This window comes from Gallus gallus, chromosome 4, assembly GCF_016699485.2.
Source record: "Gallus gallus isolate bGalGal1 chromosome 4, bGalGal1.mat.broiler.GRCg7b, whole genome shotgun sequence".
Lineage (NCBI taxonomy): Eukaryota > Metazoa > Chordata > Aves > Galliformes > Phasianidae > Gallus > Gallus gallus.
Genome location: NC_052535.1, coordinates 66,564,831 through 66,580,913, shown reverse-complemented (window position 1 = coordinate 66,580,913; position 16,083 = coordinate 66,564,831). Strand labels below are relative to the sequence as shown.

At 36.3% G+C, this 16,083-nt stretch overlaps 1 long non-coding RNA gene across 2 annotated transcripts in view; it reads right to left on the bottom strand.

Annotated features, from left to right (window-relative positions):
- Window positions 1-722: 722 nt before the first annotated feature.
- LOC124417971 overlaps window positions 723-16,083 on the bottom strand; it is a 48,235-nt gene continuing 32,874 nt past the window's right edge. Inside the window, exons 5-6 of one of the 2 annotated variants that reach the window (XR_006939286.1) lie at window positions 12,335-15,907; window positions 4,070-10,305 (exon numbers count right to left, since the gene is read on the bottom strand). This is a non-coding gene — a long non-coding RNA (uncharacterized LOC124417971). Of the gene's footprint in view, window positions 939-4,069; window positions 10,306-12,334; window positions 15,908-16,083 lie in introns of those variants that run through there. The other variant, XR_006939287.1, reaches the window with a different exon arrangement.

Sequence of the window (16,083 nt, the reverse complement as noted above, 5' to 3'; positions counted from 1 at the left end):
TGCCCCCTCAGGTTCACAGTCAACATGGGAATTCTCTTCCTTTCAGCCTTATTACTTGTTGAGTGGTATTAAATGCTATTACTCACTATTGAATTTCAGTTCCTCTGATTCATATGTAGCAAGCAACCAGCACATCCCCTGCGTTGGTGAGACACCTCTGAGCCTTGATGCAAATGCCCAGGGAGGCTGGGAGTATTACCACTGGCCTGAGTGGACCTGAATCAGGCTGCTGGAAGGCAGTAGATCCACTTTACTGTCAGAGTTTATTTTAAATTTTTAATTATTTGTATATTGTTAATTATTTTACCTAAAATACTTTAATTTTTTTCTGCTTTATTTGCTGAAACATAAAACTAGAATTCAATCCCTATCTTGATGTTCAAAAATATTTTACAATAGGATCTTGCTATCCCATTATTCACTCTCACCAAGGATTTCAAATCTGAACATGCTGATAAATTGTGTTTCACAATACCTCCGTGAGGTTGGAAAGACTTCCTCTGTGAGGACAAACTGAATAGCGGGCAGGTATGCGACATTTCATAAGCATTTCTTCCAGCTCAGAGCTAATAGAAGCAGAGGGGAGGTGAAGCCCAGGCTAGCCATTTTCTGGATTGCAAAAAGCTAACTTGAATGTTTGCTCACACGTTTTGCTTGAAAGAAACGTTTAGATAACACAATTATTCTATCATTTGGGCAGAATGAATATCAAAAAAGAGTACCTCGCATTTGTAGCCATTAGGAAGGTGGAAGTAAACATCTTCTAGTGTGGACAAAATCAAGTGATGCCAAGCAGAACTTAACATAGGATGCTGTTAGGGAGTATACCAGCTCCAGACAAATTTTCTGGCAGATTGAGGTAATCATCACGTAAGTATTTTGTGTTGGTTGAACAAGGATAATCTTCACCCTTAGATCTAGGCCAGCAACAGTCTTACCTGTAAGGATAAAACAATAATCCTTGAGATACAATAAAAGAGACATATATCTGAAGACTGAAATGAGATGCCAGAAATTTTTGCGTGCTATATCAGCTGATTTTTTAGTATGAAGTATGCTTTTTATGAATGTTTTAATCCCCAAGAAGGAATAATACACATCCATCAATTAGATATTCATAACTGGAAAGATTGTTTTCTATATCCTTCTTAAGTATGTATTTATATAAATTAAGTTTCGAAGCAATTCTGTATAAGTTCAAGTGCTTGACATACGTAACCAATACACAATGTCCTAGCAATTTACACATATATGTTATTTAATTTTATGTGAATAATGACAAAAATATAAAATGAAAATACAGAATTAGTTTTCAAACAACTCAGTCCCTATGCTTCTTCATCACACAGCTACATGGATGCCAATCAGAGCAAAAAAAGAAGGCTTCCCTTCTTTCCCTTCCTTCCAGGAGCAGCTCCACATTATGCCTCACTAAATTGATGTTGGAAATAAGATTTCTGCAAGAAAAGATGATCCAGGTATCTGAAACCTCTCCAGTCACTGCCTTTCTGCAAGACAGAGCCACAAACACCTCAGAGAAGATGAAATCATTTTGAAATACATTATTCAGAAATATATGCTGCTATAGCAAGCAAGGAAGCAAGCAAGATCTTACAGCACTGTATGGTACCCACTTTTGTAGGTGCCTGAAGAACTTCTAATGGTTGGGGTATTCTGCTTACCTGTTACAATACAAGACTGGGAAAAGCTATTGAGCTCATTCTAAAGCCCTAACTATCGCACAGACTTCAGCTAGTGTACTGATGGAAGAGCCAAAGAAAATGATCAATTTAACTACCTTAAATTTAACTACCTTAAATTACTTGGAAAAGTGTACTGGGGAGTTTAAAAGACCAGGAAATTTTGCTGAGCTTTCCCAAATTCTCATCTTACATATCAGTGTGTGTTTTGCTTCGTTTTTCCCTTTCCAGGACTATACATCCCCTAAATATCTATACATCCTCTAAATATGTACCTTAAAATCTATATCAGAATTCTCAGTCTTCAAATACACAGAAATGAGCAGAGAGTCTTTGCCATTATCAGAAGTAAGACCTGATTCATCTACTTAGAGTAGATCTTCCTTGACAGGACAAACATAAGGCAAGTAGCAGAGGGCAAGGCAACACATGCACCCACTGGGACTGGAATGTTCTGATGTATAAATTGGCTCATAACTCTTGGTCTGAGTGAGTGGATGGGGAGGACTGCTTCTAGAAGGAATGATAGTTTTCTTCAACTACAAATTCCTGCTTTTTTCACATATCTGGGGACCTCACATATCACAGCAGGCTGAAAGTGCCTTTACAGCAAAATGCAACCTTAACTCTAGCTAGCCAAGATAAAATTCAGAAAATGCAAATACATTTTAAATTATTTCCTAAATGTCTTTACATTTGGATTACTTGTACAAATACAGATTATTTTATTTTTCACTTCTTCACTCAAATATTCATTGGACTCTGAAGGTGTTTTTCATACAAAATAAAGCAAATTCATGATGTTTCATGTTCCTCATGACTGTCCTTCCTTTGGGAAGTAGACTTGTTTATTAATGACACAGAAATACTCAATGTTTTTAAAAACCAGCATGACAATCAGGACTACTTTGTGCTTCATCTTTCTTGAAACTATTTTGAAGTTCAAAGACAAATACTCTTCTATTGTTACAATTAGATTGATCTACAGAGAAAATTTTACAGACATGGGAACAGCAGTGACTGACATTTTTTCCAGGCATAAAAACAAAGGGGAGACACTAGACCTCTGCCACATTTTGTTGCCCACAAAATCTCCATGTGGTGACTTCTCAGTCTGGAAATATCAGGAATCATTCTTCAGTGGCTGTTTGTGTTTTGTAAAGGCATCACCATATCCACTCTTCACTGGCTAAAACTGAGCATCCTAAATGCTGCTCAATACATATGAGCATTTATCAGTGACTAATGGATTTGACTAAACCTCAAGTCCTCTGACAAATTCTAAGAGGATGTGCTTCTGCATGCCTTTTTCCCCCACCATAATGCAAGATTTTGAGCAAGAAAACTGAAAACAATAAATAAATAAATAAAGACCCACACATGTTCTTTTTATACCTACTAAGAGGGCATTGAAATTTTCAATGAGAGAAAAAAAAAAGAAAAAGAAGAAAAAAAATGCTTTTTTTGGAATCCCGATAAAGAATTCAGCCCTTGCCCTAATTTCTTTGGTGTGTAAAAGAATGGCCAGAATTCATTTAGCAGCCCAGTAATTGCTCCTATTTTCATTTGTCTCTGATTCGAGGTTACCTTATCTTAGGTGATAAAAAATCTGCATTTTAAAATTGATTCTGCCTCCAAGAACTTCAAAGAATTTTCTCCTGTCTGTGACTGTTAGCTAAAACACTGACAAAGGTGTTCTTCTATCACTAACAACAAATAATCCAAAGACAACTCTAACATGAAATGTATTGTCTAGATTCAGCAACAGAAAATATTGCTCCATACTACACAAATGTAGCTTCTTAGTCTGTGAAGTTTAGATAGTAAGATTTAGGTAGGATTCAGGAGGAAGAAAGAATGCTGTGCTGTGTCCCATGTTTGTTAAAGAAAAAAACCATGAACCACAATTGCTTACGGATGTAGCTCTAGCTTGTGACAGCTTGCTCGAAATTTGCAAAAACGCTGAGCAATTTATAACCATATCTGGGTTAACTAATTGCCATTATAGTATTTTTATGCATTTAAAATTAGAATTTAGCTTTTCTGTATGCTGCAGATAATGTTACTTAGGATGAAAATTAAACGTTACTAAAGGCAGCTGCATAAAGAAACTGCTTGTTTTCAATACCTGTCCATGTACTGTAGTTTCCTAGAGTGCCACTCACTGCACCAAGAGATGAAAAGGTGAGGAAGCTCCCTAGGTAACTGGGACTCACCTCAACATTTGAAGGAGTGGTTGGTTGGGTTCTCAATCATCCCTGTGGGAGGAGGTTCAAGTACCCAATGATGCACAAACCCAAAATTCTCCTAACATGCACCCGAGCTGGCAGAATGGATTCTTCCCCCCCCCCCCCCCCTTCAATGCTTCAGTGGAAGAGAGTTTGTGTGAATATGGGTTCTCCATTTCATCTCAGTTCCATACTGCAGAGACACAAAAAAAGCAGCTTCAGCAGCCCTCAGCCCAGCCGCATTCCTGCAGTGGCATGCTTTGAAAGTGCCCTGGGCTAAAATAAATAAACAGAAAGATAAATAGATGGCACTTGGTGTTTAGCAGGCCAGATTTTCGTTCCTCTCTTTTCAAGAAATGAATCACCAGTGAAACAGAGATGACTCACTAAGGGAATCCAAAGCATGCTTTCTTTTTTACATGCAAGACCGTGCTCTAAATGGAGAGAAACAAGGGCTACATTTTAATATTAATTTCCTCAACACTGAGTCAAAAATGCCAGTAAGTGCAAAGGGATTTTTAAGGAAAGGGAAGCTGCCCTCATATCTCTCTAACACAGCAAGAATGTATAAATAGTTGCACATGGCAGATAATTAGGTTGTGTTAACACAGCATTGTACTTGTGAGCATCTGGGTAGCAGACAGGAGAGAACAGCTGAGTGGCTGCTAGCAAGTCCTGGGCTGCTGCCTACAGAGCAAGTGCTGTGTTACCCAAAAGCTCTGGGCAGTGTTATTCAAACCCACCACACACAAAGTGTGCCATGAGCTAGATCTTATGAAACATCAAGACTATTTGAAAAGAGGGAACTTATGTTACTCTTAATTGAGGTTGAGCTTGGGTGCTCTTCAGTCTCCACTGGTAGATCTTGCTGCTGAAGACCTCACCTCAGCTCAGACCCTAGTGTCAGGGAGACAGAGGTCATAGGTTTTTGGTATTGCTTTTTTAATTTGTTAAGCCACATAACTCCTATTTTTAACTCTTCACGTAATTTCTCTCCTTTCTTTCATTTGCTTCCCATTTCTTACAAGAAGTGGTTTAACAGGAACCTAAAATTATCATATCCTAAACTATTTGTTTTTTTGTTTGTTTTTATGAGTTATTTGTCCAGCAGGAATTCCTCCATAGAGATGTGAGGAAGGTTGGTATGATTCTCAATCACAGTTCATCTTCAAGAAAAAAATCATTGAGCTTACTGAAGTCTTATTTAATTTCAGAAATATTAAAGGATTAGCATGGGGCTCTGTTTGCACCAAGCCTGAAATGGCATAATAATAAGTATTGGACCAAGAGTTCTATCTGCTAAAAATGCCAACAAATATGAGCAAAAAACAAACAAGGAAAGGAAAAAAAAACCAACCAAGAAACAAAGAGACAAAATATAAATAGTACCCATTTGTGCACTTTTTGTACAACTCCATTAGAGACTTACCTGCAGCCCAGTTTGGCACACCTGTAGCATTCTCACCCCTTCACTGGAATAGTTTCCATTGCAGAGAACAGCTTGCCTTCCTGGGCTTGTTTTGCTTAATGCATGTTCACATCATCACATTCAGGAAGTATGGGATATTAATTATTTTATTTTATTTTGCCTTGCTGCAGGTCTGTCATTAATTCAGGTGAAAACAAACGGTTTCCTCAAATTCCTTCTTAGAAAAAATAAAAATCAAATTGGATGCAACTTATCCAAAGGGACCATAAATAATTATTTCTTTAAACATTTTACACAGCTGCCTTCATTCTTCAAAATGAATTTATTCCCAGCTTCCTGAGCTTTATATCAGTCTGTTTCATCTTAAGAAAAAATAATGGCATGGGTCTCAAGATGCTTCTCTGTTACACCGTAAATATTACAGAAAAAATGAATATTTCAAAGTTAAATGTTACTCTGTGCTTTTCATGTCATTCTGTGTACATTATTTTAAATGGAAAATGAGTCTTCAGTGTTCTATCACTGAAAAGAAACTGAAAAAATATTCTTGCAGAGAAGAATTTTGCACTTCACTAATACATCAACAGTGTTGAAAACATATGTCTCAAAAGGAGTGAATAGCATGCGCAAAGCCATGTAACTCTCCTCAAATGATACAACATGATTTTATTTGGCTGAAGAAGAGTAGATGTAAATTGATCCTGATGCTATTTCCATGTGTTATTTAAATTATCTCTGCTTGCTTGCATTTTTCACGAATATATGTTTTGCACTTGAACTTTCATATAAATGCACAACACTTCTGTCTCTATTTTAAATGTTAACCTTCATTGCACATAGTTAATATGTCCTCCTCAAGTTGTTTATATCACTGCATTCCAGTCATCAGCAAACCAAGATGTAGTGTTAAAATCTCAATAGCCACAGTAAAATCAATGTTCTTAACTCTTACAAGGCTCATTATTCTTTCCAAGGCTGTTATCTATCCAGAGACTGATTTCAAGGCGAATCCTCTGGATGTTACACACAGACATTATTCCATACAAATACCTGTACCATATTTGAATACATTATGCCTGAGTGAGAGCATCTCTACCTTGCAGTTATTTGGGAGGTTCAAAGAAATGTGAAAAAGCTTTCAAGTAGCTCAGGCTCTGGTAAAAAATGCATCCTTTGGCAACATGAGCTACAAAAATTGGTCAATGAAGTTAGCAGTTTTGAGATGGTTGAGTGAAAGTATGGCAGGAGAAACAGCAGTTAGCCCAAGTTTCAGTGCTATTAATTCATGTTTGTCTACAGATTATACTGTACTAGCTGTACTGATGCGAGTCTCCCTAAAAACTGCTTGATGTTCATATGGTTTTAATGAAAAATACTGCAAATCCAAAGCTTGGCCCTAGCTTCACTATCTCTTTCCTATATTTGTGATCTGGTGGCCTATGTAGAGGAAAATCAGTACATGGTCTATTGAAAAAAAAAAAAAATGGGATTTTCTACATAGGTTGGTTTTGGAATTATCCTGAAGTATTATAAGATCATGGAAGGATTATTAGCATAATATATTTATACAAGGACAATGTATATTTAATCAGTACTTAATGGTGATAATAATAATAGGTTTCCCTGTGGAGAATGACAATATGATTTCCAACTTCCTGAATTAATAAACTTGCAGAATATTGCAGGCCATTATTTCACTTCTCTTGCATGCAGCAAGAAGAAATCTTTTTCTGTACAAGTAAGAAAATCTCTAAAACAAATCAAAGATGTGGGCAGACAGTAGAGAGAACTAATTAACTCAAGGCGAGTAACCCAGGAAAATTAATGTTGAGTTGGAGGTAGCTCAAAGACTTGAAGGGTAACAGTCTAAAATGCAGTGTTTATGGCCTTGAGTAGTTAAGACCTTGTGAATGACTACATTCTTTTTAGAAGGTATGAAACATCAAAGGCAAGGGGTGTGAGAACAAATTCGTATGTACAAAGTGATAGGAAAGAGAAAGGAAGATCTTTCCTTGTATTCACAGAAGGGCAAGATCTTTTGACGTCAACTTAGATGCCAGCCTTTGCCAACAATAAGAACTTCTATTGCACAAGTACTTAAATACCATGTGTCCACTTTTGGGGCGCAGCTGTCATGGCAGACTATCATATTGGTATATCAGTGTATTGATTTAAACTCACATATAAACCCTGTAGCCTCAGTCTGTCAGGTGGTTATGGTTAAGAAATGTCCATAATGTTTAAATGTCTTAGGTAAGCATTTCTACTGTGCTAAACATTTACCTTGTCTACTCTACAGCTTTTACATGTACAATGGCTTTTTATTTTCAGAATTTGTTAGCTGGTTGAGATGAACTCTATGTTCTTCCATAAGACATAGGGAACAGAGTACAGCTCAGTCCTTTATTAAATAAGCTCAGGATTTTTCCTTTAGTGTTCAGTATGGATTCAGTGACATTGCAGTTTATATCTTCTAAGTATATATACGTATGTGTTCTGAGTGTTACAGAAAAGATAAACCAAGTGCTGACATAAATCAAATGTAATTGAGGTTCTCAAGTTTTGTGGGTCAAGATCAAGATTTTCTCCCAAGCAGAGAATTTTTAAGGCAATATTTTAATAGTATAACATCTTATTACAGTTTTACGGTATAGTATGAATTTCAGTTCCTACATCACTACAATCTGTTTAAACACTACTCCCTAAGATTTTTCTTTCTCCAACACAGAGAGTGAAGCATGCTTTTTCTGTACGTATATATAGACACTAAAAAACCAGAATTGATTAAGCCTGATTTTGATTAAGCAGATATGCATTGTTCACCTCCATCTGGAAAAGGATCAAAAAGTAAAAAGTGAAAGAAAAAAGTTAATAAAGTGATTGAAGTATTAACGTTAATGGAATCCATACACTTCTTACCGTACTCAGACCTCTCAAGAGTAAATGGAAAATATATTCCAGCCACTGGCAAGCAAAGAATAGATACTGCATCTGAGAGAAATGAGAAAGGTTAATAGAAGACCATAATATGATAAGAAAATTCTCTCAGAAATTCAATTAGGAACTTTGATATCTAAAGCTAAAAGTAGAAAACAGAGGTTCAGAGATACCTGAACATAGAGTTGTATGTCATTCAAATAAGAATATGTAGAACACAAATGTTTTCTAGTACAGAGAAACAAGTTGTACATATATGGAAGAACAGAAGTATTTAATTCATTTAAAAAGTTTGTCTACTAGCTTGGTAGGATACTGTTATTTTACTGCATTTTAGCTACATTTAATATTTACTTATTTTCTACATCGTGATATTCTGACAAAGCTATTATTAATGTTGAGGAATAACACCCTCTCTTCCTTTCTTAAAAGGAGATATTAAATCTAGAGCCTTTTCAATTCTGGTTAATTAAAGCACCTAGTGATAAGAGGAAATGCAGAAAACAGAACAGTTTGCAAAGAGTATCGGGAAAAGACAAAGGGAATGTCTCCTCAGCCCCTGAAATAGTTGTTCATACGCTCACCAGAAGAGGGACTGCAGGATGCTGAGTGAGCCCTGCTCTGCCTGGCGGGAGAAGCCTTAGCTTTGCCTTAGTTCAGGCACCTCCAGGGCAGTGCTGCTGCCAGGTTAACAGTTTTCATTCATTACTAAACCACAGCAGCGAAGCCATATACCTGGGGGTTCAGGAAAGTGCGCAAGATATTAAAAAAAATAAAAATTAAAATTAAAAAGAAATCAAACATTCCCAAAATACCACATTGTAACCTAATGGTTGAAGGGATTCATTTAGATTAAAAATAGCAAAGGCACTTCTCCAAGGCTTGAATGAATTAATTATACTGCAAACACCATGTGGCTGAATCTCAGCAGTTATTTCTTAGTTGGGCCTACAATGGCCAGCAATGAGCCTTTTTCTCCCTTCCTTACCCTCCAGAAAGCCTTGTATTCTCTCTGAAATCTTCATTTTGTTTAACAAATGGAGGCTGAGCCACTAGATCTTCCGATACCCATGAAAACACAACCATCATCTTTCCAAACAGTGTACTTTTCTGTTTCCAATATAGGGACAAATTTTACAACTAATGCTTTGAAATACATCCTTTTATCATCCCTCTTTCCTTCCTTTTATATACCAAACTAGTGCAGTTTAGTTTCAGCCGTTTTTAATGCAGACCTCTATACATCTCCCAGTACAGATACAAGGTGAATTTAAACCTACTAAAAAAAAAAAAAAAACCTTTTAATGATTCAATTTCTTAGATTCTTAGGAGAGTGATCCATAGACTTTACAATCTGAAGACCACCATAGGATCCAAGCTTTATCTTGATTGTAACCCACCAGTGAATGCGTCCTGTAACTCTAACTGCATTGCTTAATTTCACAGGTATGCCTAGAGGCAGAAGGATGTAATTCCCACTTAAAAAGCATAAAATTGGTGAAAACTGGGTTACATGCATTGAACAGAACTGTGTATTTCATCATCAGAGCTTTGTCAATGATGATTCATTTTAGAGGGTTATGCCTATACAGAAATTCTTCCTTCAGTCGTCTACAGTCTCATTTTTCATTTATATATCAGGAAAGGGAATACTTATGGACAAACTCAAGAGATCAGATTCCCCTCTCTGTGTGCACTGTTGTCACCTTGATACTTGAATCCTACCCACAGTGCAGATATTTATCTGTCAAATATATTCTGATCCACCTCTTTCATGATATCACTTCAGTTGCCATGCTTTTATCATCTGATGCCAGAGAATGTTGTCAGTCACCATATAACAAGAGGGCAAACCTCATACCAGCTATAGAATGCCATCCTGTTATACAGAAGTAGAAGGAATGTCCACACGGGAGTGAAGAGCATGAGAAAGTTCCTTACTACTGCCATGAAGACAAATTTGGAAGTCAGCTTGGAGAAAATTGAACAACTTATCTCCAAAATATGTAATCTGGAGAAAAAAAGAAAGAAAAAAAATTCTCCTTAAATCTCACTCGCATTCCTGAAGAAATTGCTTAGAAAAAAAAAAAATGCTTAACTGAACTTAACCTCCAAACTTCTGCTTACAGATGACGGACTTCACTCCCCATTGCTGCAAACCCTTTTGATGGATGCATTACTTCGAATTAACATACGCTATAAAATAAGGCATTTATGTCTGGATCTCTCATGCTACAGGGAGAGATTATTCTCCCCCTATCACAAGAAAAGTGTAGTACCCAAGTCACACAAAACATTTTTGGAAAAATAGCGCAAAATCCAGTATCTTATGCAACACAACACAAGAGACTATTGTATGAAAATGCAAATTATGTTATGCAGAGGTGATTGCAAAGTAAGCACTAGTTTTTTAAACTAGTTCACTATAGTACTTAAAAGAGCTGTTAACCCAACTTCTTATTTCAAAGTAGGACTTTCATAAACATTCATTTTAGAACATAAAGCAAATGTCTCCCGAGCCAACTCAAGAAGATTTAATCCCCTGTTAATTTAATACATTAAGTTAAGCTGCTGTGCCTATGATCCTATGTAAAGTTTTAATATGCCTAATGATGTTGAATGGGTGTGTTAAATAACCAGTCTTTAAAATCATAATAGGAAGAGATGAAGTAAGCTATTGCTGCGCTCCTATTGCTCTGACCTTGCTTATATGACTTCCTCATCAATCTTCAATTTTTTTTAATGGTGCATTTCCAATACAGAGTTTTTAAGGAAGGAGAAAAAGAAATAAGAATTTCATAATTCATAAGTTTGACATTTGATTTTCCAACCAGATAAAGTCTTAAACAAACTTAGAATTAAGTCTTAAACTGCACCAAGACAAGGATATCACGTTCTATTTCAGATGAGGTATGTTAATAAATTGTGTTTGTTTCATGACGTTCTCAAAAATTAAAGGTCATTCATTTAAGTAGAGTGAGAAGTCCTTAAGCCATTGTGGCCCAGCTGGAAACTTTTATCTCTTTGATTTCAAGAGAGATGACAGTTATTCCAACTAATGGGCATATTTGCCAGTGAGCTTTTATGTTATGGACTGCACATTTCAGCCCTGGTGTATAACTTCCATCCCATAGGTTCCACTGAATAAGTAAATCACTTTTTGGTGAAAAGATCACATAGGTTAGAGAAATTTGAGTTACAGGTAAAATAGTTTTAACACTGTACCATGATGTTAAGGTATAGTCTGGGTTATTTTGCCCAATATTCTAGAGATTTAAAAGCAAATTTCCAATAAATTAATTTTAATATCTTTGAGTGACATGACATTATAATTACACTTGAGTCACCACATATTGGGGTGCTGGAACAAAGGAAGGGAGAAGAGGAAATTCATTTGAATTAACAGGAGATTGTCTTTTTTTCTGTTGTATGAAATTCCTCATTAGCTTATTCACTGTTCTTGCCCTACTCAGAAGCCACTACCTTTTCTCTAAAATATGATGTTATCTTCAACACCAGAAAGCAGACAGGAACATAGAAATTGTTGGCATTAACTACTATTTCTTGCCCTGAGAGAAACTGCTTTATCTCAGAAAGAAAGAAACCTCTGATAAAACTTTTGATTTGAGTGGATCTCAGTGCTTAGAGATCCTTCAAGGGACTTGAGGTTTTCAAAACCATTAAAAAAAATACACTCATTACATTGTTTATTCTAAAATATTTTAGATTTTAGACAACTCTAACATAGGAAATGCTATGCAAGAATATAGGCCTATGGCTTTATTATTTTCTTGCCTGTAAGTTTTGCCAGAGTACTCTGAAGGACAGCAAAGTTTTTCTTTTTCTCTCATAAGAATTTTGATGGGTTATTGGTCTATTTTAGTTTGATTTGAGTATTGGTTTGCTTTTTTTACTACTAGAATTTGAAAAATAAAATTACTTCAAAATTCTGAAATTTTAATTCCAGATCTTAAAGGAAGTAGAAAAGCCATCAAACATTACAAGCCTTAGTTGTACTTACTATTAAAGCTTGCACCAACCTGTAACATACCCTCATTATTTAATGCTCAGCTCTAGTGACTATTCTGTTCTTCTTCTCATCAGGCATAAGTGTTTGGCTCATAAAGAAAAAGGATAAGCAAATGACTCTTGAAAAGATACTGTCTTTCTTGCATCCATCAATCAGCAACAATTACTATCCTTTCTAGATGAACAACCTTTTAACATGGAAAATTAATTAACATTTCTGACCTCTAGATTCATCTCAAGTTTCTTGTTTCCCTTTCACTATTTCACAGAAATTAGTATGGCTACCATTATAATCTTCCTGATGACATGCGGTTGAACATCACTTCACTGTGCACGTAGGGAAATATTGCTCCCTATAAATAATATCTATGGTAAGACCAAGGGAGTGTAGTATAATTTCTCCAGTTAACCACTGAAAAGAACCATTTCTAAGAGAGGAGGTAAAGAGCACATAAGAAAATTGCTGGTCTCTCAAGTTCATGATATCAAAATAGCACTTATGAGACTGATTTGTGATAATCTGGTGATTCACTGCAAAGAACTGAAGGAACAATCTCCCCCCTGCTAACAATGATAAGCAAGAATTAAATTTTGTATTACTGCTGATGTACCTGCTGAAATTACTACTCAAGTACTTTCTGCTATTGCTGTTTTTCCTTTTGCTGTAATTAAAGTAACATCAAAGGAACACTGCCTTCTGCCATGTATCAATTAAACCAAAGTCAGCTTTTTCATGCAGTGCTATCCAAGCAGTTTACAAAAGAAACAAAAAACAATAGACAAACTTTAATAATGTTTCAAATTTTTTAGCACTTCCACTGTTTAGAGATGCCTTTATCTTAAAGATCTGTGTCTCCAAAGACCAGTGAGGACTCTGACGTTTTAATTTTCTTGGGGTCATGTCCTCCTTACTGATCTAAGTGTGAGAGGATTGCTGGTTAAGCACAGAAGTACCTAATATGAAAGGATGCATACTGTGACTCCCAAGGCTTCAGCTCAGGCTTGGTAAAACTTCAGTTTTTTTCAGTAGCTGATTTGACTGAAAAAAAGAAAATCTTTGAAAGAAATTCCATGATCTGATCCCAAACTTCATCCAGATTCACTGGTTTGATTGTAAATGTCATTTGAATGCCAGGAGTATTAACTAATTGCTGAGCAACAAACTCTTTCTCTGCATACATAAATTGGGCCTGGCTGTGCTTGGATCCTCACCAAGAACCCATCCTCCTCATAGATGGAGAATTGAGATCTCATGACCTCAGGGCAGGACAAGACTTATTCACATCAGTGCCCAGATTTGGAGAAGGGAGTCTTTATGCCAGCCCCACACGCTGAGCTGTGTGGCTGGCTCACCAGAGAGAACATGAGAGGTGATTAAATTGACGCCTTGGGATATGTCAAGTATTTTTTTCCAGATTTTCTCTAAATCACACAAGCTATGTTTATATTGCTAAATAAATGCTGTATTGGCATGTGCCAGCACAACTGACACTTTAACATAGCATTAGTAATGGGATGGAGTGGTCCAAATTAGAGCAGTTAGCAAGCTAGCTGTTAGGTAATATGGCTAGTTGATGTACCAGTATTTGAGTTTTGTACTGTGCCCTCTTTTTTAGAGATATAGAGGCATGCTAGGGCTTCCCTGGTACCATCACCTGCACAGCACCATTCTTAAAGACACAGCCTTCAAATGCCTGCCTATCTTCAACAATCGCCTGCTGGCTTTGGCACAAAACTATCTCTTTGTCCCCACACTTGTCTTAGGACATGATATTACTGGTTCAGCCACACCACCAGGAAATATTCTAGCCACTGGGGAGAATAGGAAGAAAATAACAAAATGGAAAAAACACAGGATGATTGTAAAGTCAGAGAAGCTATAACCATCTAATGTCCAGTTCTACCAATACTGCTGTTTGCTTAAAAGTTGTTAGTAGTTTTGTATCAATATATATGCATACATGTGTATAAAATAATTAAGATGTAATTTCATAGCTCAGCTAAGAAAATCTAGCTCTAACGTGCAGCCAAGTACTCCCACCACTGTCCTCATGCTAGCACTACTGTTTATCTGACATGCAGTGAATGAGTGCTGAGTACTAAACAACCACTTTAATTTCTGTTGGATCAGCTCTGTGAACAAATTATAAGGAGACTATGATTAACAAATAAACTCAGGCACATGAATCAGTTCAAAAGTGGAGTCATTTCTACTTTCTAGCATCTGATGTATAACCAAACTCACCCTGAACATCATATCAAAGTGAGATCGCAGCATATATCTTCTCCCTGCTTCCAGTGAAGAATCCATAAGTTCATAAACAGCCAAAAACCCACAGTCTGAAAGTTTTGCTTATTCTGTTGGAACATTGCTTTCTGAGAGTAAATCCCTTAGATAGGCTTAATAACTCAGCAGGTCACTGTGTTATTAATAGTTGATTCAATTTATCAAGTTAGAAGAGGACCAGTTTTAAAGTAAAATTAGATTCCAATCACCTTTCTTGGATTTATGTTATTTTTATCATTCAGCAATAATTGTTCTCTGCACAGTTTGCCAAACAGCTATAATTCCCATATATTCATAATATCAAAACAAATAGCTGCCAGGGAATGCTAATCCTCGCTATTGTCATGGTGGAAATGTTACTGTCATCCGTGTTTGGATCTTTCCCTAAAAAGAGTTTTAACTTTGTCTGGAAATTGGGTTGTTGAATCTCCCTACTCAAGCCCTCCCTCCTCTACTGCCTACCACAATTGCTACTGATGATCGTTTTCTGTCAAGTATTAGTCCATACTGCAGGCTAATCTCACCACCAGAAACTGCAAGGCACATTGTCCTACTGATCTGAGAAAGCTGTCAGCATGAGGATTGTCCTCTATCACCATGGTTTTTTAACAGAAAAAAAAAAAAAAGTTCTAAGGAACGCATTTGCTAAGAACACAAATAACACTGCACCAAGTCCCTTTCAGAAGGCAATGACAATGACAAACTTACTTCTCCATACCTTCTTCTAAGAGTAAGGATAAGTAGAACATACCCTTCAGCTACTTCTCTCAAGATGCAATATTCACATTCCTTCTGTATAACTGATCAACATACAGTAACACTCGGCAACAGTGACCTGATGATACTGTGCTGTGTTAGTTTATGAAACAGAATTAGTTTTGTGTCCCAAGAGGATCTATACCTTCTATTCTGAGACATTTTTTGTCTGAATAACTTCATTAGTCACAACCTTACATACACAAATTTTCAAATGCTTTCACAAAGGATTGAACTGAAAATTTACAAATGTCTTAATAAATAAAAAAACAGTAACAATTTTACCCTTTTTTTTTTTTTTTTCATTAAAAAATTGCTGGGAATGGTAGAAATGTGGATAAATGAATATGGGGACTCCAAAACTAGATTCTCAGAGATAGAGCAGGCACATACATATTTTCTTCAGGGAACATGAAAAGGCAATGTGAATTGAAAAAATAACAACACTAAAGCAGCTTGAGCTCTCACCACACATAAGACTTCAGGCCTGAAATGGTTAAAGCTCTGTGCTGAAAGGAAAAGGACAAAGTCTTCAGATATGCTGTGGAAAAAAAATTAAAAAGCATGAAAAGCAGCTCATACCTATGGAACCACCAAGTACTCAGGGTCACCTTGCATATTTTATGATCAGTTTCTGAAGATAAATAATAATGCTGATAACCTTCAATGCTTTCAGTTTTATTAAATTCCAGCAAGTTACTTTCCCACCGATCAATT